Source organism: Schistocerca americana, chromosome 4, assembly GCF_021461395.2.
Source record: "Schistocerca americana isolate TAMUIC-IGC-003095 chromosome 4, iqSchAmer2.1, whole genome shotgun sequence".
NCBI classification, from domain to species: Eukaryota; Metazoa; Arthropoda; class Insecta; order Orthoptera; family Acrididae; genus Schistocerca; species Schistocerca americana.
In genome coordinates, this window is record NC_060122.1 from 820,100,719 (window position 1) to 820,126,619 (window position 25,901).

The 25,901-nt window shown below is 40.4% G+C and overlaps 1 protein-coding gene across 2 annotated transcripts in view; it reads right to left on the reverse strand.

Moving 5' to 3' along the window:
• Window positions 1–18,890, reverse strand: part of LOC124613951 (muscle M-line assembly protein unc-89) — a 722,488-nt gene extending 703,598 nt beyond the window's left edge. For both annotated transcript variants that reach the window (XM_047142722.1, XM_047142721.1), the window contains exon 1: window positions 18,723–18,890. The gene's annotated coding sequence lies outside the window, so the exon portion shown is untranslated. The remainder of the gene's footprint in view (window positions 1–18,722) is intronic.
• Window positions 18,891–25,901: the final 7,011 nt, after the last annotated feature.

The following is a 25,901-nucleotide window of genomic DNA, read 5'->3' on the forward strand; positions in this document are numbered from 1 at the left end:
ATTATTGTAATTCAGAAACATTAAATTATTAATTAGTTGAAAAATTTGTTAGTACTGTGTGTCACACTGTACACAAAGATTAAGGTGACACAAGTAGATAGCAAAAATTTAGAATTCACCCATGGTTATGACGAAACCTGTGATGTAAAATGGCACTGGTTCTGAACTTCTCATTTAATTATTTTTGAAAATAGGTAATTTAGAGTACTTTACAGGACTCTTAAATTTTAAATATGGCTGACAGCAGCAACCATAAATACTTAGTCAATACATAAAATATACAGCCGACCAGTTACTGCTGCATATGTTTAATCAAAAAACCTTGACCAGGTTTCGATACCACTAATGGTATCTTCTTCAGAAGGAAGTCACATACATTCCATGACATTAAAATTGTAAACCCACATTGCGAGCTAAGATACTCAAGTCAGACAGCAGAAAATATGAAACAAAGTCCTCCATGGGAACAGTAAAAATTGTTACAACAGCTGCAGCTTGTTAAAAGAGCAGACACTAGACTAATGCCCGTTCTTTTAACAAGCTGTACCTGTTGTAACAATTTTTTACCGTTCCCATGGAGGACTTTATTTCATTTTTCTGCTGTGTAACTTGAGCTCCTTAGGTTGTCATGTTTACAATTTTAAAGTCATATAATTTATGTGAGTTTTTTCTGAAGAAGATACCCTTATGTTATCAAAAATTAGTCAAGGTTTTTACATGAAATTTATGCAACTGGTTGACTGTATAGTTTATATTTTGAAAATTTTAAAGAAATGTTGGAATGCTTACCTCTCTGTTGGTGAGAATCATTACTTGGAGCTATGCTGATCAGCTAACAAAGCTTTTCATGCATCTAACTATAGTGCTAAATTTAGTTAGTTGTGTTTTTAATTAACATGCTTTGTGGGTATACTAATGGTATTCATGCAATCAGAACAATCAAAATAAGAATCTGCATAATACATTTAAATGGAGGAAAACTGAATTACATTTGTGGAATATCAATATATGTGACACACATTACTCATAAAACAATACTGAAAATATAGCAGAAAATTAAAGAAAAGAAAAGAGTTGTTATTATCAGGGATCAGAAATATATCACATGGGGTAAAACCACCATGCTATTTCACAACCAGTATTCTGTTTGCCTTCAATCAGAATCAATGTTCTGAGCCAAAAACAAATAGAAAGATGCATACTGTTGCACCTTCAATTAATATCACTGTCATCACCATATATTCAGGTAAACACCTAAGGTCAGGCACTCTGTAGGTCCACAAATAACCAATGGAGTACTACATCGTGTATCACAACTCATCATTCCAGAAAACAAAAACATTAACATTATTCATTTCATCTGTCTACCCAGTTGTTTTTGTGATCCATGGTTTCTGGGCAACAGCAAAAAGTACGAAAATTAACCTCTCTCTCTCTCTCCTCAATGCACCATACAATTACCTTTGAACTGAGATGCAATGGAATCAGTAGTTGACAAGGATGTTTGACAATTTGTTCATACAACTAGCTTTAGCGTTCAGTGTTCAATACCAGCTAATTTCATTGGCATGCTAAATCAGTAATTGGGTTTAGTGCTTCCATGACACTTCTACTGCATAATTACACTACTAGTAATGTGCCTGAGCAAATATTATTCATTGTTAACTGTTCAAAATCCATATTATTATTCTACATCAATACTCCACAGCTCTCTGTCTTCCTCTCTGCAGGTATTGTTGCAAGTGCTTAAAAAAACGAGATGTAAAGCTTTTCAAGGCTATGCTGTGAAGTGACAAAGTGAATAAATTGCACTACCAACATTTCAGTCACTTGATGACAGACAAAAAACGATTACTTCTGTTGGAAAATTTGTCTTCCAAATGGCTTTCTTAGCTTGTCTGAAATTGGTCTGTTGCTAACTATTTTCACAAATCTGCTATTCTCAGTATTATCTATGCAAATTAAACTAAATTCCAGTACATTGTAATCACTTCAATGGATACAGTGATATACTATCTCCAAAAACCATGTTTATTGTACTAGGAATATCATCAATGTAGGAAAAGATAGATATCTTCTTACCATAAAGATGGCACATTAAGTTGCAGACAGGCACAATTAAAAGATATTTACACAAAGCTTTCAGCCACAGTGTTCATCATAAAAATACAAACACACAAAAGAGAAACACACACCATTCAGTCACAAAACCAACACACCTCATGCACATGACCACGAACTCCAGCAGCTTGGGCCAGAATGTAACTATCATGTGGAATGGTAGCAGCAGTATGGATGGGGTGGAGAAGGGATGGCAGTGTGCATGTTGGGGAGAGAGAGGAGTGCTGTCTGACGGAGTGTGGAGGGAGTAGAATTCCAACAGATGCAGTTTCGGGATGTGATGTTCGCCTTCTTTATTTCTTCGTTGATTGTCCTCGGTGTTAATGTACTGCGTTGCTATACTGGCTGAAAAATGGGGGGGTGGAAGTTCAACACTGACTACATGATATAGCCAACAGGTGCACATTTGCGTTTCACAGTTCTTTTCTTTCACTGTTCACAACCCCCCCCCCTCCCCCAATAAAACACAGTTATATGGCCAGTTAACTATTGGCAACTTTTGATAAGCCTCATTAATTGTTTGCAGGCATATGTCAGCATACTGCTACAATAGTTTACTGTTAAATATGTATGAGTAGTAAAAACCTAACCACACATTCACAGTTCTTGCAGAATAAAATGGTAGATATTGAACAGACTCTGTCATTATTTCAACACATGGCCTGTTTGTATTACACTTATTTCACAGTTAAGTTGATGCGTTGTTGTTGATATAACCAATACGAGTTTGTTGTCTGAAAGTCAGCCGTGGTCTGACTGTCCAGGGACCAAAAATTGGGCCCTTGTATATCATCACAGTAATAGGCACTGAAACTACACATTGTTAAATATTTAATTTACAGAAATTACAATTAAAACGTACCTCATTCAGTTAACTGAAAACATGGAAAAATTATTTCTTTTTAACAGTTTATTCTGGGGTTGGGATTTTGAGTGGCATAAAGATGGACTAGGATGTTGTGGAGGTTGGGTAGGTGATGGAACACCATTTTAAGAGGGTTGGAAAGGATCTCAGATAGGATGTCCCTCATTTGAAGGCAAGATGATTGGTAATCAAAGCCCTGGCAAAGGATGTAGTTATGTTGTTCCAATCTGGGGTGGTATTGGATGACAAAATGTGCACTCCTTTGTAGCTGGTTCTTGTGGATGGTGGGAGGATTGTGGGTGTGAGGGGAAATGGTGTGGGAGATCTGTTTGTGGACTAGGTCTGGGGAATAGTGCCCGTCTCAGAAGGCCTTGGTGAGACCCTCAGCATACTGGGCAAGGCAGTTCTTGTTACTGCAGATAATCCATCCTCAAGTTCCAGATGTATGGGAGGCATTTTTTTGGTGTGAAAGGTATGACAACTGTCGAAATACAGGTACTGCTGGTGGATGGTGGGTTTAATGTGGACAGATGTGTAGATGGAGCCATCAGAGAGGAGGAGGTCAATGTTTAGGAATGTCATATGCTGAGTTGAGGAGAACCAGATGAAGCGGATGGGAAGGTAGGTGTTCAGGTTGTGAAGGAATGAGTAGGATGTCTTGGCCCTGAGTCGAGATTATGAAGGAATCATCAATGAACCTGAACCAGACTAGGGGTTTGGCATTTCAGGAGGCTAGGAAGGTGTCCTATAGAAGGCCTATAAACAGGTTGTCATAGGAGGGTGTCTATGGCTGTGCCATGGGTTTGTTTGTATGTCTTTCCTTCAAAGGAGTAGTAGCTGTGGGCTAGTATAAAGTTAGTTGGGTGTATGAGGAATAATGTAGTGGGTGTGGAGTCTGAGGGATGTCGGGAAAGGTACTGTTAAATAGCAGTAGGGCCATGGACAAGAGGTGAGGGATGTTGGTGTATTATTCCAAGAGGTACAGGGGTGGAGATGGTGGAGAGTCAGTGAAAGGGGTGGTTCGTTTCTTTGATGTGGGAAGCTAGATTATGGGCAATTGGTTGGAACTGTTGGTCAATGAGGGCTCAAATGGGCCATCCAGGATTGGTGGATTTTGGAGAGCTTGTAGAAGGTGGGTGTGCAGGGTGTCATAGGGATGAGGAAGGAAATGGATTCAGGGAGAGGTTCTGGGAAGGATGTAAGGCCTTAAGTACATATTGGAGGTTGTTTTGGAAGTCTGGGATGGAATCAATCTGGCAGAGTTTATAGGTGGATGGGTCAGCCTTTGCCTGCAGTTAGGATGATTTGGTCAGGATTTCTTTTGAGGTTGTGTAAAGCGATTTTTTCTTCTGCTGAAAGGGTGGTGTTCTGAGGAAGGGACATGGGGAAGGATGGTGAGTCTAAGTTAAGGTAAGGAATTCCTGGAACGTGACCAGTGGGTGGTTAGGTGAGTGGGGAGAGGGGAGCATCATGATTGGGTGGTGGTATCGGGAGAGTTGGGGATACAGCGTTAGAATTAGATTGGTTTTGCATAGAGAGACTGGTTGCAAAGAGGTGTTTCCACTACAGGAGTTGGCAGAAATAGAGTAGGCATTTGACAAGTCCAGCATGGTTAAATTTGGGTGTAGGACTTTGACTACCTATTATCATGTGCTGAAATGAGGGACGTCCTACCTGAGATCCTTCCTACTCCTAAAATGGTGTTCCATTGCCCATTCAAGCTCCACAACATCCTAGTCCATCCCTATGCCACTCACATTCCCAACCCCTTGCCACAAGCATCGTACCCAAGTGGAAGCTGCAGGTGCAAGACCTGCTCAGTGAAAACCTGTGAAAAACCTGTGAAAACTGCCATGTCATATACCAGAATGCTGCAGTCACTGCACCAGTTTTTACATTTGATATGAATATCAACCAGTTGTCCAAGAGGATGAACAGCCACTGTCAAACTGTGGTCAAGAACAAACCAGACCACTTTGTGGCACAACACGCAGTTAAGCATAACTTGCTTGATTTCAATGGCTGCTTTACTACCTGAGCTTTTCTGAAATGTGCAGATGGGAGTTATCCTTACAACACAATCTCCACTCTTGTAACTAACCCGGCCTCAACTTATGCAAACATACTGTCCCACACCATTCATTCAACAGTTCCCACCCCTCTGTCCTATCACCTCATCCCCATTCTCATCATCCATCCTCTTTGTTTGCCACCTTCTGCCAATGAATCCATTCAACTTTCCCCTCTCCTCTCCTTTTTCACTCCATTTTCCCTACCTTCCTACCCCATAGTCTCCGAAGCTGCACCTGTTGGAATTCTAGTCCCTGCACACTCTGCCAGACAGCACTCCTCCCCCCCCCCCCTCCTCCCCCTCACTATGTGTACACTGCTATGCACTCTCCACCCCATCCAGATTGCTGCTTCCATCCCACGTGATAGTTACATTCTGACCCAAGCTGCTGGAGTTGGCGGTTGTGTGCGCGGGGTGCGCTTGTTTTGCGACTGAATGGTGTGTGCTTCTGTTTTTCTGATGAACGCTGTGGCTGAAAACTTTGTGTAAATATCTTTTAATTGTGCCTGCCTGCACTTAATGTGCCATCTTTATGGTAAGTAGGTATCTATCTTTTTCAACATTGTTGATATTCCTAGTACACTAAACATGGTTTTTGGAGATAGTATATCATAGCATTTCATGAAGTGAAGTGTTTATACTGTACTGAAATTTAGTTTCATTTGCATAGATGATACTGAGAATAGCAGATTTGTGAAAACAGTTATCAACAGACAAATTTTAGAAAAGCTAAGAAAGCTCCTTGGAAGGCTAATTTACCAACAGAAGTAATCGTTTCTTATCTGTCATCAAGTGACTGAAATTTTGGTGGTGTAATTTATTCACTTCGACACTTCAAGCAGTTGTAGTAGCAACAGCATATCCTTCAAAAGCTTTACATGTCATTATTGTTTTTAAGCACTAACAACAATACCTGTCGAGAGGAAGATAGAGAGCTGTGGAGTATTGATGTAGCATAATAACATTACTGTTAGAGAATATGCAGTATGTTGCTGAAAATAAGCTGACATCCATCTGAATTTGGTCTGTGTCTTATGGTGCTATGAACCAAAGAGTGTCCAAGAATAGATACATTGTGTCAATACAGTATACATGCGCTCTGTCAGTTCAATCAACAGGGAGAATTTGAAGGTTTTGAACAGTTAGTAACGAATAATATTTTTGCTCAGGTACATTATTAGCAGTGTTGTGTAGCAGAAGTGTCATGGAAGCATACCTATCAAATTAGCTGGTATTGAACAATGAATGCTAAAGCTAGTTGTATGAAAAAATTGTCAGACATCCTTGTCAGCTACTGCTTCCATTGCATCACAGGTTCAAAGGTAAGTGTATGGTGCATTGAGGAGAGAGTGGGGTTTATTAGTACACAGTACTAATAAATTTCTAAACTAATTAATAAGTCCGTGTACTGTAATTTACAATGATTTCCAATATGGCGTTCAGACATTTAACCTATGGGATTCACATTGCATAAGATAATAATGACCCTGTCTTTTTCTAAATTGCTGACCAGTAATGTTTTCTATAAACCAAAGCCTCAATTTATCTTGTACTGTAGTTCACCAAAAAGAAACAGTAAAATCCAGGCGAAATGGCTTTCAAAGCATAACCTTATTTACAAAAAAGTTTATTTTTAAACCTGTCAGTAAGTTTTTGGACGTTACCCAAAACTGGCAGTTCATGGTTTGAGTGTTGACAATTAAGATCTATGTTTGATGCAGTCTTTGTACAGCTTACACCACAATTACGTACATACTATATGTTAATGTATGCACACCGGCAACAACAAAACTCAAAAATTTTAATGTGTAAAACTTTCAAGTGATATCTATAGCCAAAATTAACAGGCATTTTAAATGCAACTGTGTAGTATTTAGCAAGAGTGTGGAATGTTACTGTCATCAAATTGAGATACTGTTGAACTCAGTGATTTATTGTATGAATTGGCTTAAATGAACCAGTGAAATGTATTCTTTTAACAGATTACTGCAGGATAGTACTAAGAGTAAACTCTGACAGTTTTGTGTAAATGGGTACTGTGTTTTGGTGCCATGAGAGAACAATCAACTTCACCACTGGATAGTGAATGTTAGGTTGTGCATGTTTTGATCTCCGTATTTGCAGTAATCATTTTTTCATAGCAAATAAACTCGTTGCCATACTTAATAACTGAACTTTGAAGGAAATAAAATTTGTGTGTTAATGTAATTTAAAATATGGTTTTCTGTACAACTCTGAGCAAACACCATCTTGCACTCATTAAAACTTTCACTTCGTGGCCATCAAGATTAGTGCTAGCGAGGACGAGACTACGAAATCCAGGTTAGTTTTGCTTCAAGGTATTAGTGAAAATGTCTTAGACAATATGATATTTCCCACTCTGCCACAATGATTTTGATTGGGATTTATATTTTACCAGCATAATAACACTCATATGCACAAAACAAGCACTGTTGATTGAAAAAAGCAAATGTATTTTCTGTACTGTCCAACCCAAAGACCAATTTTGACCCTATGAAACATCAGTAGGTTACACTAGGAACTAATTTGTTTGTCAAATTAGTGATTTACTCTTGAACTTACAAAAATTGCGTAATGGTTGTTAGCTTTCCACACTTCATTTGTGAAATGTATTAAGTGCAATCTATATTCATCCCTGTTTTGAACAATGGTTGGCATTTCTACATATAAGCAGTGGAAATGTCAAACATTCTAAGTGTCAAATCTCATGTTTGTCAGGAGTATCAAAAAACGCTGTATCTCTTTTTGTACATAATTTATTTCTATCAAGAAAATAGGGAAAATATTTTCATACTACAGAACTGTCCTGCATTTTTAACATTCCTGTATTCCAGAGTGAGAATTTTTTATAACTGTTTGAGATGCATGTGTATGGGATACGTTCATAGTATTGCTGTTTGCTGTTTTTACACCACTGACCATTAAAATTGCTACACCACAAAGATGACATGCTACAGATGCGAAATTTAACCGACAGGAAGAAGATACTGTGATATGCAATTGATTAGCTTTTCAGAGCATTCACACAAGGTTGGCGCCGGTGGTGACACCTACAACGTGCTGACATGAGGAAAGTTTCCAACTGATTAATCATACATAAACAGCAGGTGACCGGCATTGCGTGGTGAAACGTTGTTGTGATGCTTCGTGTAAGGAGGAGAAATGCGTGCCATCATATTTCCGACTTTGAAAAAGGTCGGATTGTATCCTATCACGATTGCGGTTTATCGTATCACGACATTGGTGCTCGCGTTGGTCGAGATCCAAGGACTGTTAGCAGAATTTGGAATCAGTGGGTTCAGGAGGGTAATACGGAACTCCGTGCTGGATCCCAAAGGCCTCGTATCACTAGCAGTCAAGATGACAGGCATCTTACCCACATGGCTGTAACGGATCGTGCAGCCGTGTCTCGATCCCTGAGTCAACAGATGGGGACTTTTGCAAGACAACAACCATCTGCACAAACAGTTCGACGACGTTTGCAGCAGCATGGACTATCAGCTCGGAGACCGTGGCTGCGGTTACCCTTGACGCTGCACCACAGACAGGAGCGCCTGCGATGGTGTACTCAACGACGAACCTGGGTGCACGAATGTCAAAATGTCTTTTTCTGTGATTAATCCAGGTTCTGTTTAAAGCATCATGATAGTCGCATCAGTGTTTGGTGACACTGCGGGAACGCACATTGGAAGTGTGTATTCTTCATCGCCATACTAGCGTATCAACCGGCCTGATGTTATGGGGTGCCATTGGTTACACGTCTCGGTCATCTCTTGTTCGCATTGATGGCACTTTGAACAGTGGATGTTACATTTTAGATGTGTTACGACCCGTGGCTCCACCCTTCATTCGCTCCCTGCGAAACCCTACATTTCAGCAGGATAATGCACAACCGCATGTTGCAGGTCCTGTACGGGCCTTTCTGGATATAGGGAGTGTTCAACTGCTGCCCTGGCCAGCACATTCTCCTGATCTCTCACCAACTGAAAACGTCTGGTCAATGGTGGCCGAGCAACTGGCTCGTCACAATACGTCAGTCACTACTCTTGATGAACTGTGGTATCGTGTTGAAGCTGCATGGGCCGCTGTACCTGTACACGCCATCCAAGCTCTGTATGACTCAATGCCTAGGCATATCAAGGCCGTTATTACGGCCAGAGGTGGTTGTTCTGGGTACTGATTTCTCAGGATCTATGCACCCAAATTGTGTGAAAATGTAATCATATGTCAGTTCTAGTATAATATATTTGTCGAATGAATACCAGTTTATCATCTGCATTTCTTCTTGGTGTAGCAATTTTAATGGCCAGTAGTGTATTATTTTTGAAACCCAAATTATCTCCTTCCATTACAAGCATGTTTTAGTGATACAAAAGCTTACATCCACTCTGCTTACCACACAAAGTATGCATCAGACAAATGGGGGCAACCTTGATGCATGGCACTTGGTATGCCCAAGGAAAGCATTGCCTGGCCCAGAGACCGTGTCTCGCCATTTAGTATTGAATGTTTGAAACATTTTCTTTACAGTTTGCTCCTTTGGACATCTCTGGTGTTATGCAACAGAATACCATGAACACAATAATGATAGAAACTCATTTTGTGAAAAAAATGGCACTTAGAATGTATAACGTTCTCATCCTTCATACTTACTACACCAAATGTCTTTAATCCACACACATATTCAAATTTTTATGCACCTTTATATTCCACCCCTCCCTCCACACTCTCCTATTTGAAACAACCATTAACTGTTTTTGGATTCCTTATTATATACGTGACCCTTCTTCAGTAACAGTGTACCAGGGTTTTATTTGTGCTGTCTATTCTTTATAGTATCACTTTATTGTATTCTTTATTTGTCCGCTTAACTGTTAACATCATTATACTACTGAGAAAATTTAGAGAATCGTGTTCTAAGCTGACTGTGGAATGATTCCTCTTTTTGCATAAGGATCACAAAGGTAAGAGGAATATGGGGCTCACACTGGAGCATATAGCCAGTCATATTTCCCTCACTTTATTTGTGTGTGAAACAGTAAATGAAATGACTAGAAGTGTTCCAAGATACCCTCCACCAGATAGTAGATGATGGCAAAGCAGAGTACCCATTTAGATGTAGATAGGGCCCATTTAAAATGTGTCCAGTTTTTTTTCTCTAGTTTTGCTCATTTTCATGTTTCAATTGTGCATACAGTCCTGTTATACTTCAGACACATAGTTTGTGAAATGTGTTTCTCACTCCTGCATAAATGTGTGATGCCAGAAGAGCTCTTTCATTGGTACCAATTCGCTTCTAATGCCTTGCATACATTAGCCAGTCATCTTCTATACTTCTGCATTCTAGAGAGCAGAATTATTTCACTTTTTCTTCTATTAGCTGTTTTGATCTTTGGAATTTCAGTATCCCTCTCTGTGTAACTCTAATCATTTTTTTATTTATTTGATTTGATTTATTTATCCGTTTCCCAAATTTTATGCTAAGTAGCTTGTTTAATGTATTTAATGGTGCTTGTAGGTCAATCTTCTTGATTGCTTTTTAAGTAGAATTTTATTTGGGAGTTCATAGCTGATAAAGTATTTGTTTGAATATAATAGAGGGAAACATTCCACGTGGGAAAAATATATCTAAAAACAAAGAAGATGTGACTTACCAAACGAAAGCGCTGGCAGGTTGATAGACACACAAACAAACACAAACATACTGTTTGGAAATATACATTCCTCATCTACATTGTTTCCATCTTATTAATTTTTATTCTTTGTGACTAATTTACAGGTTTCATCTCCATTCTCAAGCATTCATTTCTGCACTCATCAGCCAAGCTGTCAGGTTGGGATCCAACATCACCACTGAGCACAGCCAAAGTTTTAGCGACGATGATGCCAGATCCCAGCATAAAAGCTTTGCTGATGGGCAAGAAATGATTGCTTCAGAATGGGGCTACAATGCCTAAACTAGTAGCAAAGAATAAAAGATAAAAAAATTAAATAAAAACACTGTACATGTGGAACATATATTTTCAAAATGTAAATTTCTTGCATGTCTATTTTCTTTGTAAATGTTACTAACAGAATAAAAAAGGGTTAATCATAATATTAATACCACTATCATGAAACTGTATTTCTGTTCTTTTGCCTCCTTCTTGAAATAAGCTCATCAAACAAAAATGTGGTGGAGCTGGAGGCAAGTGAATGAGGAATGTATGCTAGTATTCAGAATTTCAACAATGGTGGTGGAAACTAATAGGTTTCTGACTCACTGTATATTATATAGAGCACAATATGCATGTGACCAAAAAGGTTGTAATGGTCTTTAGACATACCAAATATTATCAAATAAGTAAGTGACAAATTTTGTAGTTATGTCACACTATATTCTATCCTGGCCTACAAAACATTTTCATTAAAGTTGCAACCAAAAGAAGATGATACTAGATCAAGACTATTCCTGGTTGCAACTCACTTCCAGATGAGATAGGATTTTTAGTAAGACTCCCTTATTTATTTTGGAATGAATGGTCTGTGTAAAATTGTATTATATGGATATTTTGAGCTAACTGCATGTGAGAGGGGGTTGCGTACACCGCTAACAAATAGAAGAATGTGGTTAAGTGGAAATATGTTGTATGGTCAGGTGGATCATATTTCTACCTGCATGTGAATGACATGCTGCATCACATTCACTGTAAACTTCAGAAAGCTGTGTAAGATTTTGTGGAATTTATGATGGAGCATATTAAAATGACTTAGGGAAATGCAGTCAGACAACATCTTTGACAGCTACTGATATTTCAACAGATGCACACTCTTTCATTTTCAAAGCACAAATGCAACAATAGAGTGCTGTGCAAGGACATTTAAAACCTTGGGATGCAGGGCAGATGCAGATGACTGTCACAGGTTATAGATAGTAAATATTAATTACCAATAGATGAACAAGTAGCATTAACTCTGTCCCTCTGTTGTTTGACCAGAGAAACAGCAAGACTGACATGTCTGTAACATTCTTGGAGTGTTTCACTTTATGATCATGGTACATATATGTCACTTTTTTTTAATATCAGGATGGAAGATTTAACAATACTGCAGTACTGTTGGTAATGGAGTTCCAGCTCTTGACTACAGCTTCTCCTCCACATTAGGCAATGGTGTATATCTTCTGAGCATAAAATACTTTAAACCCAGGAGTAAGGCATCCATTACCCTTACATCTGTTCAATTTTATCATTGTTAAAAGTAGTTTAGTTATTTGCACTTTCCATATAACACAATTGTTCCTGACTCAGTAGCTGAGTGGTAAGTGTGTTTGACTGCTATGTGAAGGGCCCAGATTTGATTCCTGGTACTGCCAGGTATGTTTCCTCAGTGGGAGGGCTCGAATGTAGTGCTTTCATCCTTGTGATGTCAGTGAGGAGCTACTTCAGAGCGAAGTAGCAGCTGCAAGATCTGGAAAGCTAACAGTGGCCAGGAGAGCTGTGTGCTGATCCCATGACCCCCCATTTCACACCCGAATTAAGCCATTGCCAGCACATGGTCAGTACCAAAAGATTTTTATGGCTGAATAACGTAGTCAAGTCTGTGTCACATTAAGGCTGAGTGGTGGATAGTGTATGTTCTTTATCAGTTCAGTATTGTGTATATGGATGTTAACTGTTATATTCAAACTGTGATTAATTGTTGATAGCAAACTTCATAAGATTTTTTTTTAAAAAAAAAGTGCTGTGAGGCTGCTGTTAGTGTGTCTAAGTGGTTAAAGAGCAACCTACAAGAGGCTCTAAAGTGAACATCATATTGTACGCCAAACAACCATACGAATGGAACCATTTCTGTTCACATTGTATATTGACGGTCTTGTAGACATTACACTGTTCTACAAAAAAAAAACTTTTTTTCTATTTCTGATAAAGAATATTGTGATCCTAGTTGTATTTTGAGTGCTGAATTGAAAACTGTTTTTGGTTTTTTTCTGTCAGGGATAGTTTATGAGTAATCGCAATTTTATTTCTCTTTTCAGTTTCTGATATGGTGCAGCAAATGTGAGGTGAAATTCAACAAACAAATGCACATCTTTATGATGTTATAAGTTCATCACATTAATGGAGGGTGGGATCTAACATATAACACAGTAACCTTTGTGTATACACTTTGAAGCATTTATTTGACATGAGAAATTACAGAAAATTGACAAACAATGAGCCACTGCCTTGTAATGCACATCACTTTTTTCTCTTGTATTGTGAATCTTTCTTCTCTCGAATGATATTCCAGCAATAATCTGCTAACATAGAAGGTACCCACTTCCCTTCATAGCGCCTTTCTATGGTAGAAATGTCTTTATGGAATCTTTCCCCATGTTCATCCGATCGGTTACTATAACTCTCTGTGAAGTAGTCCAGATGAGAGTCCATCATATGTACCTTCAAAGACATATTGCACCCCAAATCCTGATATGCTTTGATCATATCCTTCACCATTGCATTGCATTGCACCATTGAAACAGTCCCATGCAGTTTTTTCTTTATCAGTTAAACATGCTTCAAAATTTGCACCTTTCTGCAGCTCCCTGATTTGTGGGCCCGCAAATACACCTTCCTTTATTTTTGCAGCTGAAAGGCGGGGGAATTTGGTAGCTAGATATGCAAACCCACAGCCTGTTGGATCCATGGCCTTCACAAATTGTTTCATCAGGCCAAGTTTGATGTGAAGCGGTGGAAGTAGTATATATTCAGGAGCTACCAGACTTTCACGTTGTACATTCTTTTCGCCAACTTTCCATCTTCACCTAGGCCATTTCTTTTTCACGTAGTGAGAATTTCGGTCTCAACTATCTCACTCGCAAAGAAAACAGGCATACTTTGTGTAGCCTTGTTGAGTTCCCAGTACCATAGCAGTTACCTTTAAATCTGCACATATTTTCCATTTGTGTTCATTGTTTTTTAATGAATTTAGCATCCTTTGTACGAATTCGTAATTAAAGCTACTGGAACAGAGGGTATTTTATTTCCGTTATGGAGCGAAACACCCTTCAGACTTGTTTTCGATGCATCTATGAAAAGTCTCCACTCCTGTGAAATATAAGTGAAGTTCAGCATTTTCATCAGGCCAGCAACGTCATTGCAAAATGTCGGTGCTTTGTCAGTTGAAAAATAAGAAATAAAGGCATGTTCTCTGTGCCTGAACACACTGATTTTAGTACGTTGGTGCAGCAGATTACACTCTTGTAATCTTGAACCAAGCAGCTGCACCTTTTGTTTACTTAGTCCTAGATCACGTACTAAATCATTTAAATCTGCCTGTGTTAACAAATGTGGTGATGACTCACTTGTGTAGTAATATAAAGAATCATCATCTGTGCCGGCCGAAGTGGCCGTGCGGTTAAAGGTGCTGCAGTCTGGAACCGCAAGACCGCCACGGTCGCAGGTTCGAATCCTGCCTCGGGCATGGATGTTTGTGATGTCCTTAGGTTAGTTAGGTTTAACTAGTCCTAAGTTCTAGGGGACTAATGACCGCAGCAGTTGAGTCCCATAGTGCTCAGAGCCATTTGAACCATTTTTTCATCATCTGTGATTTCTTCAGTACTGCTTATTTCACTGTCACTTGGATTTTGACCTCGAGCTCTTGAAGGTACTGGAAGGTTGTCGGAATGCTGCACTGGCATTCTCACTGAAGGCAGATCTGGGTAAACAATGTGCCTCTTTGACTTTTTGTTTGTAAAACCCTGAATTTTTGTTTGTAAAACCCTGAATTTTTGTTAGACCGAAATAACAATCAGTAACATGGTCCTTAGGCTCCCTCCACACCATGGGAACAGCAAACAACGCCACATTCTCTTTACCTTTCCATCACTGAATTAGTTAGCAGTAACATGTAGCACAACAGAAATGTGGTGCCCATTCTTTATCTTGGTCTCCTACCTCTACTCCAAAGTAATGTTTGTATGCTTTCTTTATGACTGAAGAAATGCTCTTCCTATTTCTGGCAAAAGTGAACTTCCCACAGATGTAGCATAAGTTGTCTGGCTTATATCGACCTCCACGACGACATGGCATTTCTGCAAATTTAAAAATACCACTTTGGTAATACATCTGTATTAAATTAATAGAAGGGAACTAGAGGAACGCTGATGTGTAAAAACAAGCAGTCATTTTACCTTCAGCACCAGGTTCAATCAGTTTACACACAGGAACTAAGAAATTAAACCGTGCTCGGAAATATGACAGACAGTTACTTGTCAGCCAAAACACCCACTCGTTAAGACTGACACAAATTGCGGCTAACACCACTGTTGTAAACTCGATGCACCTGCCCCTAGGAGGCGTGAAGCTTTACTGCCGAGGCAGCGACCGGCTGTCGCCGTTCGAGTTAATGAGATGTTTCAGGTAGTCTTAATGACGTAGGTGTGGCGGGGGATAACCTAATGATGTCTGATTCTTCCCACCTGCTGTTGCACAAGAAATTATCATGTTCTATCACTATTGGATGCGGCACCATACCTGTATTTCTCTATAACATCTGTGTGTTTGCCATGAATTGTGAATATACATATATATGCATATTACATAAAAAGTATCCCTGACAATGATATTTTGTTTACATATTTGAATTTCCCACGGTAAAATGGTCTAGAAGCACATACTTTAATATCAGAAATAGAACCCATGTCGAACAGTGTTATTAGTGGGAATGCAGGCTGTCTTGCCAGATTTCTTTTGTGAACTTTTCTTGATTTATCAGCCAAGTTGCGGCTTCATGTTGTCATAATGTTTCAACGAGTTGCCTTCTTGTGAACTTCAGGTGAAGTGTCAGGTTCATATGTCCAGCAGTGTCCCCCAGAAGAGGTGTTGCAGCTGATGGCGGTGTTGGCGGGGGGGGGGGGGGGGGGGGGAAATCCAGTGGGCTAAAAGGGGGTCCTGGTGTTGCCTGTCTGTTCCGCATGCTACCTCCGCTGCTTTCACCTCAGAGCGTTCCTGATTTATTTTTGCTAATGCCACACCCGGTACGAAGCTCAGTAGGAAACTGTTATCCCAGTTGACAAGATCGTCGTGTACTCATGTTTTCACAGCCTCTTTGATGACAGAATCCCTGATCCTATTAGCATGGCACAGCATCTTTGTTCGTTCAAAAACAGACATGTATCGTTTGTTGATGATGTGATATGCTACTACAGACTTATCTGTTTGGCCAAGATGAGCACTGTGGTGGAGCCTATTCTCTGGATACACCATTCTGACCATATGTTTGTCTAATACTAGACCTGATGTGACAAGGAAGATCATCTCACTCCACAATGATGCAGGACTGGACAAGGATATTGTCAAATGCTGTACTCTGGAGCACCAGTACCACCCCACCAAAACTTCACAAAGCAGGAGTTCTACTATGTCCTATATCAAACACTATAAATTCGCCATCATATGGCATAGCCAAACGCCTGGCATAGCTACGAAAACTGGTAGTGGGTACAGCCCACACCACATCAAAAACTGCCGGCCGCTGTGGCCGAGCTGTTCTCGGCGCTTCTGTCCGGAACTGCGCTGCTGCCACAGTCGCAGGTTCGAATCCTGCCTCGAGCATGGATGTGCGTGATGTCCTTAGGTTAGTTACGTTTAAGTAGTTCTAAGTCCAGGGGACTGATGACCTCAGATGTTAAGTCTCATAGTGCTTAGAGCCATTTGAACCATTTGAACCATTTGAACATCAAAAACTCGACAGAGGTTGTGAAAGTGTTTGTAGAGATATGTCTGGATGAGGATTATGTAGTAAGCTTCGACATCATGTGTCTCTTATATTCTTTGGTGTTATTGGAGAGTCATTTCAACAACAACAACACGGTGAAAATGTTTTGAGACACATTCACCAACACCTACTTCCAGTGTTGACAAAAGGAGTGTTTGAGGGATCCCCTCTAGTGCTAGTCATCGCAATCTTTTGACGTCGTCTCACAGCCCTCACTGCTGTATTGTTCTTGATCTTTATGCCGGTGCTTGTCATTACGCCAGAACAGTTCGCATTGAGGAAACAGTTCTCAAAACCACGTGCCTGAAACCAAAGGGATTCTACAGATATGTGAACGGCACTTTCAAGGTTTGGCCGCATGATGAAGGAAACCTACAAGGATTTTTGTGCCACTTCAGCAGCATAGATGCCAATGTCAGATTCCTCATGGAGGTAGAAGCAGACACTCAATGTTTCTAGACATACTGATAAAGAAGAACCCTGATGGCATGATGCGCCACTCTAATGCGCCATTCTATCTACAGGAAGAAGACATGCATGCATCTAGACGTGAACGCCAATAGCTGCCACCGTCCAGCATATCACAAACCTGTACTGACCACCCTGGTAAATAGTGTGTTAGCCATATGCTACAAGGAAAGGCTGCCTACAGACTTACAGAAAGTGTGTGAAACCTTTCACAAAATTGGCTACTCAGAGAAACAGACAAGAAGTTCTCTGCATCTAAACAAACAGAGAAATGAAAACAGTCCAGAAGAAGACACCAAGCACCTGGCATGTCTTCCATCTGCAGGACAAGCTACAGTCAAGATTGCTAGGATAATGGAGAAGAAATGAAGAAGAAGTTAGCAAAAGTACGGCAGGAACGCACTGACACGAAAGCAGCCGAGGTAACGGGTGAAGTACACACACCAGCTGGACTCGGTGCCCGAACCCCCCCTCCACCCTGCCGCCTTCATCATCCCACACCACTCCTGGCTGCGACATCTCTTCAAGAGGCACTTTCAACATAGCACCACGACTCTGCTTATAACCCAAGAATATTTCATAAATATTAATAGTAACCTCAGACATTTTTGAGGCGATGCAGTTGCCTATAATGAAATAGTCTAAAAAATTGCACAGATATTCAGTCAGAACATGATAAGATTTCAAAGTAGTAAAAGAATGTCAATAAGCTTTAAATGTTCAGAAATGTAAAATTTTGAACTTCAAAAAACGAAAAAAGATTTTGTATCCTTTAACTACAGTATCAGTGGGCTACAATTAGAATCAGTCAACTCAGAAATTCCTAGGTGTAACAATTTGTAGAGATACGCAATGGGACAATCACATAGACTCAGTCACAGGTAAAGCAAGTGGCGGAATTTGGTTCATTGGTAGAATGCTAGGGAGGCAGTATCAGTCTACAAAAAGAGGCCGCTTTTTTTTTTTTTTTTTTTACACACCTCGTGCGATGCATCTTACTTAGAGTATTGGTCAAGTGCTTGGGACCTGCACTATATAGGACTTACAGGGACATGAACATATTCAAAGAAGGGCAACACAAATGGTTATTGGTTAGTTTGACCTAAGAGAGAATATCACAAAAATGCTGAAAGAACTGAACAGGCAGATGCTTGAAGATAGGCGTAAGCTATCCTGTGAAAACCTGCTTAATAAATTTCAAGATCGAACTGTGCGTGGGAAGTCTAGGTGTATACCATAACACTCTACATATCGCCCGTCTAGAGATCGCGAAAACAAGACTAGACTAAGAGCAGCGTACATAGAGGCGTTCGAGCAGTCACTCTTCCAGAATGGGACGGGATAAACTCCTAGCAACTGTCACGCACTTGACAGATTTGCAGAGAATGGATGTGGATGTAGAAATGAAATTCCGATAGAAAAAAAAGAGGGTCTGACCTCTACTGAGGTGGTGACCAGCTGTTGCGGCTGCGACTGCTCCTCGGACTGGTCCTCCTCCCACCAGGAGGAGGGCGAGGCCGCGCCGCCGCCGCTGGCGCACTCGGACGCCGTGTGGAAGGACGAGCTGCGCGTGCACGTGCACTCCGAGGCCGTCAGGAAGTCATCGTCCGACCGCTCGCCGGCCGCGCCGCCGCCGCCGCCGCCGCCGCCGCCCGCGTCGCCGTCGCCAGGCTTCGCGCCCGAGCCCCAGTTCTGCAAGAACGCGTCATCAGCGCAGGGCAGAGCTGCCGAGAGGTTGGGCTTCAGTTGCGGCCACCACAACAGAAAATGAGCGCTGACAATTTGCCGTAATTGAAAAACTGGATCGCAGGAAAATCGAATCTTTTGAAATGTGTGCTTGGAGAAGGATCCTAACGATTTCAACGACTGAAAAAGTAAAAAATAAAACAGTCTTGGAACAAAATTAAATCGTTGAGGACAAAATACTGCACATGACATTAAGAAACTTTGGGGATATCATGAGAGCAAAAGACACACTAAAAGAAGCTGTAATGCTCGGAAGAACAGGAGGTCGAAGACGTTGAGTAAATCTGAGGAGCAACTGGATGGAGGAAGTGACAGAAAGCACTGGAAAGATCTTGGAAGGATGAGGACAGAAACGACACATAGGACTGAAAGGATGGACATCGTACATCGTGTCAACTAGAAGGCGACCTGACTGTAACAAATATGCTGTTTCACACGTCTTTGGTTTCGAAAAGGTTTAGTGTAAAAGTTCGTTTACATAGGCCGCATGCCGTGTTATACATTAATATGTCGCTGGAGTAGTGTTGCCATAAACATGGCATGGAAAAATTCCTCTAGTAGATGGTTTTACAGCTGCACCTTTTTTAGATTTAAGTCAGCTGATAGGTATACCTGCTTAAAGGAAGTTCCTCTGACTAAGGAATCACCTCCAGAGGAGGTCAGGTATCCGAGTAGAGAAGGAATTAGCATATTTTATCAAAATGTAAATGTCGTTTGACTAGGGCCTCCGGTCGAGTAGACCGTTCGCTAGGTGCAAGACTTTCGATTTGACGCCACTTCGGCGACTTGCGCGTTGATGGGGATGAAATGACGATGATTAGGACAACACAATACCCAGTCCCTGAGCGGAGAAAAATCTCCGACCCAGTCGGGAATCGAACCCGGGCCCTTAGGACTGACATTCTGTCGCGCTGACCACTTTTTTTTTTCTTTTTTTAATCTCATTTTGTTCGGTTTTGCTCGTTGCATCTGCTCGGGGCGGACGTCGTAAGACATCCATTGAAGTTCGTTGTTGATCGATTAACTCAGTTTTTTTATTACAGAGGGCACGGAACCCTCTGACCAAACACACTGAGCTACCGTGCCGGCTATAAACACTACCTACTGCACTAGCTGTATGGCACGACTACTCAGCTGCCGGGGGCGGACATTTCAGCAAAATATAAGAGGTATTAGAGATAAAGTTAGTCAACAGCTTATAGATGTTGACTCTGACATTATTGGTATATCGAAGCACCACTTTAAAAAAAGTTGACATGTCAGAAGCTTCCTTTGCCAGGTTACAGATTAGATGGCTGTTTTTCAAGGAGTTCCTTGCGGAGTGGGGGTGTGGCCATGTACGCAAAAAACAGTATTCTGTTTGAGTCCATACATGTATCACAGCACTGCACTGAACAGAAATTTGAATGTTGTGCAGGGGCAGTTGAATTTTGTGCAGGTCCCCTCAATCTAACTTACGAGCACTTCTGCTCAAACTAGAGAGGGTTCTTGGTTCACTTTATAGGAAGTACCAGAAATTAGTTATATGTGGTGCCTTCAATATTAATTTTGTATATGGTTTTGCAAGAAAAAGGATGTTTGTAGGTTTCCTAAACTCATATGATCTGATGCAGACTGTGTTTTTTCCAACTACAGTGCAGGGGGAACAGTGGCACAGCTATAGATAGTATTTTTATTCATTCTTCATAACTAGATGGGCATTCTGTTAGTAAAAGGATGAATGGCCAGTCACATATAATTACAGACTATGTAGGAAAGCTAATCCAACGGCAATAGAGAGTTTTTTAAACCTTGTTAAGGAACGAGAGTGCCAGGATGTTTATAATGCCAATGACATAGATGATAAATATAATGCTTTCTGTAACACATTTCTCATGGTCTTTGAGAGTTGCTTTCCTTTAAAACGTTTTAAACGTGGTACTAGCAGTAAAAGGCAGCCTGGGTGGCTGACTAGTGGGATAAGGATATCATGTAGAATAAAGTGGGAATTAAGTCAAAATGTTAGAAGTAGTCACAATCAAGCTGCAGTAGCCTAGTGCTTGGCAAATGCACAAACGTGCAATAAACTTAATAATTAAACTACTAAGCACACAAGTAAATCAAAAGAATCGCTTCTAGTTAGAAGCTCGTACGATAATTCACAAACGAATGATGTACACTCTGTGGTGCTGCCGGCTAGCTAAATTGCCCTACAACTGAACTTACTGTTCAAACAAAACATATGACCGTGATTGTACAGAAAGTGGAACTATACGCTCCCCAGTTATTTAAAATGCGGAATTGTGCCCAGCAAATACACAAAGTCTAGTAAACTTTTGTCCTTGTGCCACGTAAAAGCAGAGGAGCTGCACTTGCTTCCACTAGTTCACCGTCGTCAATACTGCGGCAGTGCTATGGGCCATGTATTCATAAAAACTGTCGGTCAGGAAACATAATGCTGCAAACTTGGCCGAGAAACTGTAGCTGGCTACATCGCCGAACATATTATGGCCAACAATCTTTCCAGATAACATTTCCATGCCATATTGTCGGCAATGTGAAGTTTCTATGGTTCGTGTAAATGCATCCTAAGTACCAGTCAGTGGACTCCTAGCTAGCATCTTCCTCATTCAATTTCAAAGCAAAATATCTGAAACAATGGTAAGACCCAAACAATGCAGGCTAGTATATCGGCAATCAAACAAATAACTGTGGAGAATAGATACGATTACAGAGAAACTGAATCACAAAATTAAAACAAAAATGAAGGGGACACCCAGCACACAAAAACATACAATCTGTCACCATCTTACTGACACAGACACACAGAACATAAACACGTATAACACGAACACACACAACACATAGAAGCACACTTGAGCAAGAAACACAATAACAAGCAAAGGGTACACTCTCACAACAACAAAGCAGCCCGTAGAATAGGTAATATATTCGAAAAACAAGGACTAAAATAGCCTACAGGATAACTCAATACAGAGAAAACTAAGAGCAACCAACACAACCACAGACAAACACATCTAGTATTTATCAACTGACATGCCAAGACTGCAAAACAGTTTATGTAGGATTGACAAGCAGAAACATTGACATCAGATATACTGAACACAGAAGAGCATTAAAAAGTAACACACCTGTCATTTTACATTTGCTGAATACCTTATGGATAGGAAACATAGCCAAACACTGCCTTCAAAATTCTCAAATGCAGCAGCAGCAACAGCAACAACACACAAATACTAATAACTGAAGAGAACTATCAAATACAAAAAGTCATAATTGAAGTTCTTTGCCCTCAAAGAACTATCAGACAACACCAACCCATAAACACCCGGAACCCCCTCTTCAGAACACACACACACACACACACACACACACACACACACACACAAAATCTTCCACATAAACATAATATTAGTTAATGGTAGGCATAACCATGACATGCCCAATCGTAAAATTTTCGAAGTAAATAACTGTTTTACATTAAGTTCTTCTGTATGGTAGCAAATTACTAACTTTGAAAGAAAACAACTGCTTTAAATTTTATAATATGCAGGAAAGGAAATCCACAGCATATGGTATTAAGGTATACATACAAAATTTTTTCAAATGCATAATTAATTTCTTAAAAACTCAAATTGGGAACTGGAGGAGAGGTACTAGCAGAACTGAATCTGTCAGAGTAGGTCGTGAGTCCTGCGTGGATAGCTCAGGTTCCAGGTTCGAGTCCCACTCCAGCACACAGTTTAAAATCTGCCAGGAAGTTCCAAAACAGCGCAAACTCCTGTGGAGAGTGAAAGGTACATTGTGGCCTAAGTACTACCTACAGATAAGTAAAGACGAAGAAGATCGAGGAACCTGGCAGATAGTACAATGACTAACACAGTGATGAAACTCGTGTAAAACCAGTGCTGGAGATACAGAATAGCAGAGAGAATTTCACGACGAACATCTTCCGCTTTAGCGACTGACGCCACCAAGACGGGAGCAGCAGAGGAGCAGTCAGACGTCACGCACTAGGCACTTGGGAGAGACCTCGTCGAAGCAAAGGGCGCGCTGACGCATCGTCGAGAAGGGGAGCGCAGCTGCTGGTGCGTTCTGTTCTGAGAAGGGAGCGGTTTGCGGCGATGACGGCGCGGCCTAAGCGCGGCCTGTGAGTGCCGGGACTCCACATGCGCTGCGCGGCGCAGTCGCAGGTGCGAGCAGACCCGTCATGTCAAGTTAGCACCCGGCTTTCAACAAATATACATTTATTTCAGAGTTCTTCATAAGTATACTATACTTCTAGAGTTCTCTGTACAAAATTCTAATGGTTCTGCAGAATTGCGCAAAGAAAACAATAGTACTAGGTAAAATTTTAATCTTGTAAAGAAAATTAATAGCCATATTTGCGAAAAAAATAATAATCATGTTTCCCCAAGCGTTCTATAGAAAACCCTAATGACATTTTTTGTGCAGAAAATGGTTTATGAGATAATAGGTGTAACGAGGGAACCATTTCCACAGTCATGTGAAGTAGGCATCCGATTTTCGAGAAGTACACATCTTTTTCAGAGTTCTTGGTAGCTAGGCTATAGTTACAGAGCTCTGGTGTAAAAATTTCTAATAGTTCTGTAGATTTTACGGAAAAATTTTGATCATAGTTCTGAATAGCTGTGAAGTTGGCAACCTATTTTCGAGAAATATATATATTTTTGGAGTTCTTTATAGATATACTATAGTTCTAGAGTTCTCTGTACATTTTTGAACAGTTCTGTAGAATTTCGGGAAGAAAACAGTAATAGGGAAATTATTTGCCAGTTATTTGTGGATACAATTCTGAATAGCTTCCCAAGAGTTCTGCAGAAAAACTTAATGTCTTTTTTTGTGCATGTAATTGTTTATGAGGTAACTGGAATAATGAGGGACCTGTTTTCACAACAAAAAATATACTAAATCGCACTAGAGTTCTGATGACAGTTCCGATAATAGTTCTGGATAACACCGCAACAGTTTTATCGAAAAATCTAGTGTAATTTCTTGTGAATGTAATAGTTTATAACTGCAATAATGTGGGACCTACTTCCTAACATATAGCTTTTCGTTCGGAAGCTGATCTTCGTTGCCCTAGTTGTGATGGGTGGATGTAGATGCAAGTGGGCACACATCGTGTCAGACTGCTGACAAACCCAGGAATCTAACGGTAATTGCCATTTTCGTCTACTTATTGCGTCGTATTACAAAGTCTTTGATGTTCTTTGCTACAAATAAGTACCGTATATGAAGATAGCTCTCTCTATAAAGTGCTTTCACGAACTCCTGTTACTTCGATGTTCGATACATACTGGAATGTTCGAACGTTTAGAAAGACAGTTTTTTTCATAGAGGAGTTCAGAGGCGTCATACAATTCAAGCATCTTTTGCACCTTCATATGTCAGGGCTGGAAAACACGTATACGGATAGGCTCTTGTTCGCTTGGAGGAGGTAATTAATACAATTTGCGTCAGATGAAAAAACACACACTTATTGGAGCACCAGTCAACAGTACTCGGAAATCATCTCTTCGATGAGTGGACGAGTACTATCGTGGATTCTGCTTATGGTGCTACAGATGCCGCAGAGTGTCGCTTGGCGAAGATAACTCTGGGCCACGTCTCTGGATGCGAAGTGTGTGTGTGGGTGTGTAGAGGGGACAGAAAGAGAGAGAGAGAGAGAGAGAGAGAGAGAGAGAGAGAGAGAGAGAGAGAGAGAGAGAATTGGAGCCCTGAGAGCTTGCAACTTTGAGTTGCCTGTTGTCTGCTCACTAGAAGGGATCCCAGCCGATGCTCAATTGCCTAAAATAAAGGTTGTTAATAGACAAAATCAACATTCTTAGGTGATCTGATTAATTTATGTAAACAATACCTGTTACAGCTCAGGAACTTTGCATATCATTAATTTGATTCTTTTATCCCCACGTTGTTTTGCCTTCAACAAATGTCATTGATGAAAAGCCTTGTATTCATCTGTATGTCGTCTCAAAAGAGACATAGGCCTGTGTAACTATGTACAAATGTTCTGAGCTCTAGGAAATGTTCACAGCGTAGTACGCCAGAAATTAGTCATGGCAGAATTCTTCGAGGACTTCAGTTCATAGTTTGGTGGGCCTTATTTTTGTTTATATCACAGCCATCACGAACAGGCTTTTGCATTGTCTGTTGAAGTACTCTTCCGCATAATAGGAGGTTACAAAACACACAGTCAGACTAAAAAAAAGAAATGAAGCTTGTGCTGAGTCTGACGTACGGAAGGAATACGTGACTTAGAAAAAGAGAGAAGGCAGAAAAAGACAAATTATATTTGCTAAAGTAAGTTGTGAAGAGTTGGCGATGACATACGGGTCATATGAAACTTCTTTAGCGTTAGTAAAAATAACCTCCTGTCTGATCGGGAAGATAAACTTGGTCTTCAAGTGTTTTGCTCGCCCTCTTGGTAATAAGAGTATTGAAATGAAAGTGAAAAAACTGCTATCAAGGCAAACAGTAAGGAGTCGAAACGAGGAAGTCAGGACGTGTCTTAGCAACTGGAAGACCTTGTCACTTCTTACACTTTTTCTCTCTAGCTTTGGATGGACCAACGGACATACGCGATGTTGCCCAGTATATGGTTTTTATAACTGGAATTGATGTTAATTTTATTGTCTTCGAAGATCTTTAGAGTCTGGAAACACTGCATACTAAAACTATAGACTCAGCAGAAGTACCTGAAAAATTAAAATTATACCTACAAAAATTTAAAAGTATATTATAGTAAAGCCATCAACGTGTGTACTGACGGACAGCCGTCAAAGATAGGTAGAATCAACGGCACTGCAAGTCTTGCCGGGAAACTAAATCTTCCTTTACTGAAATATC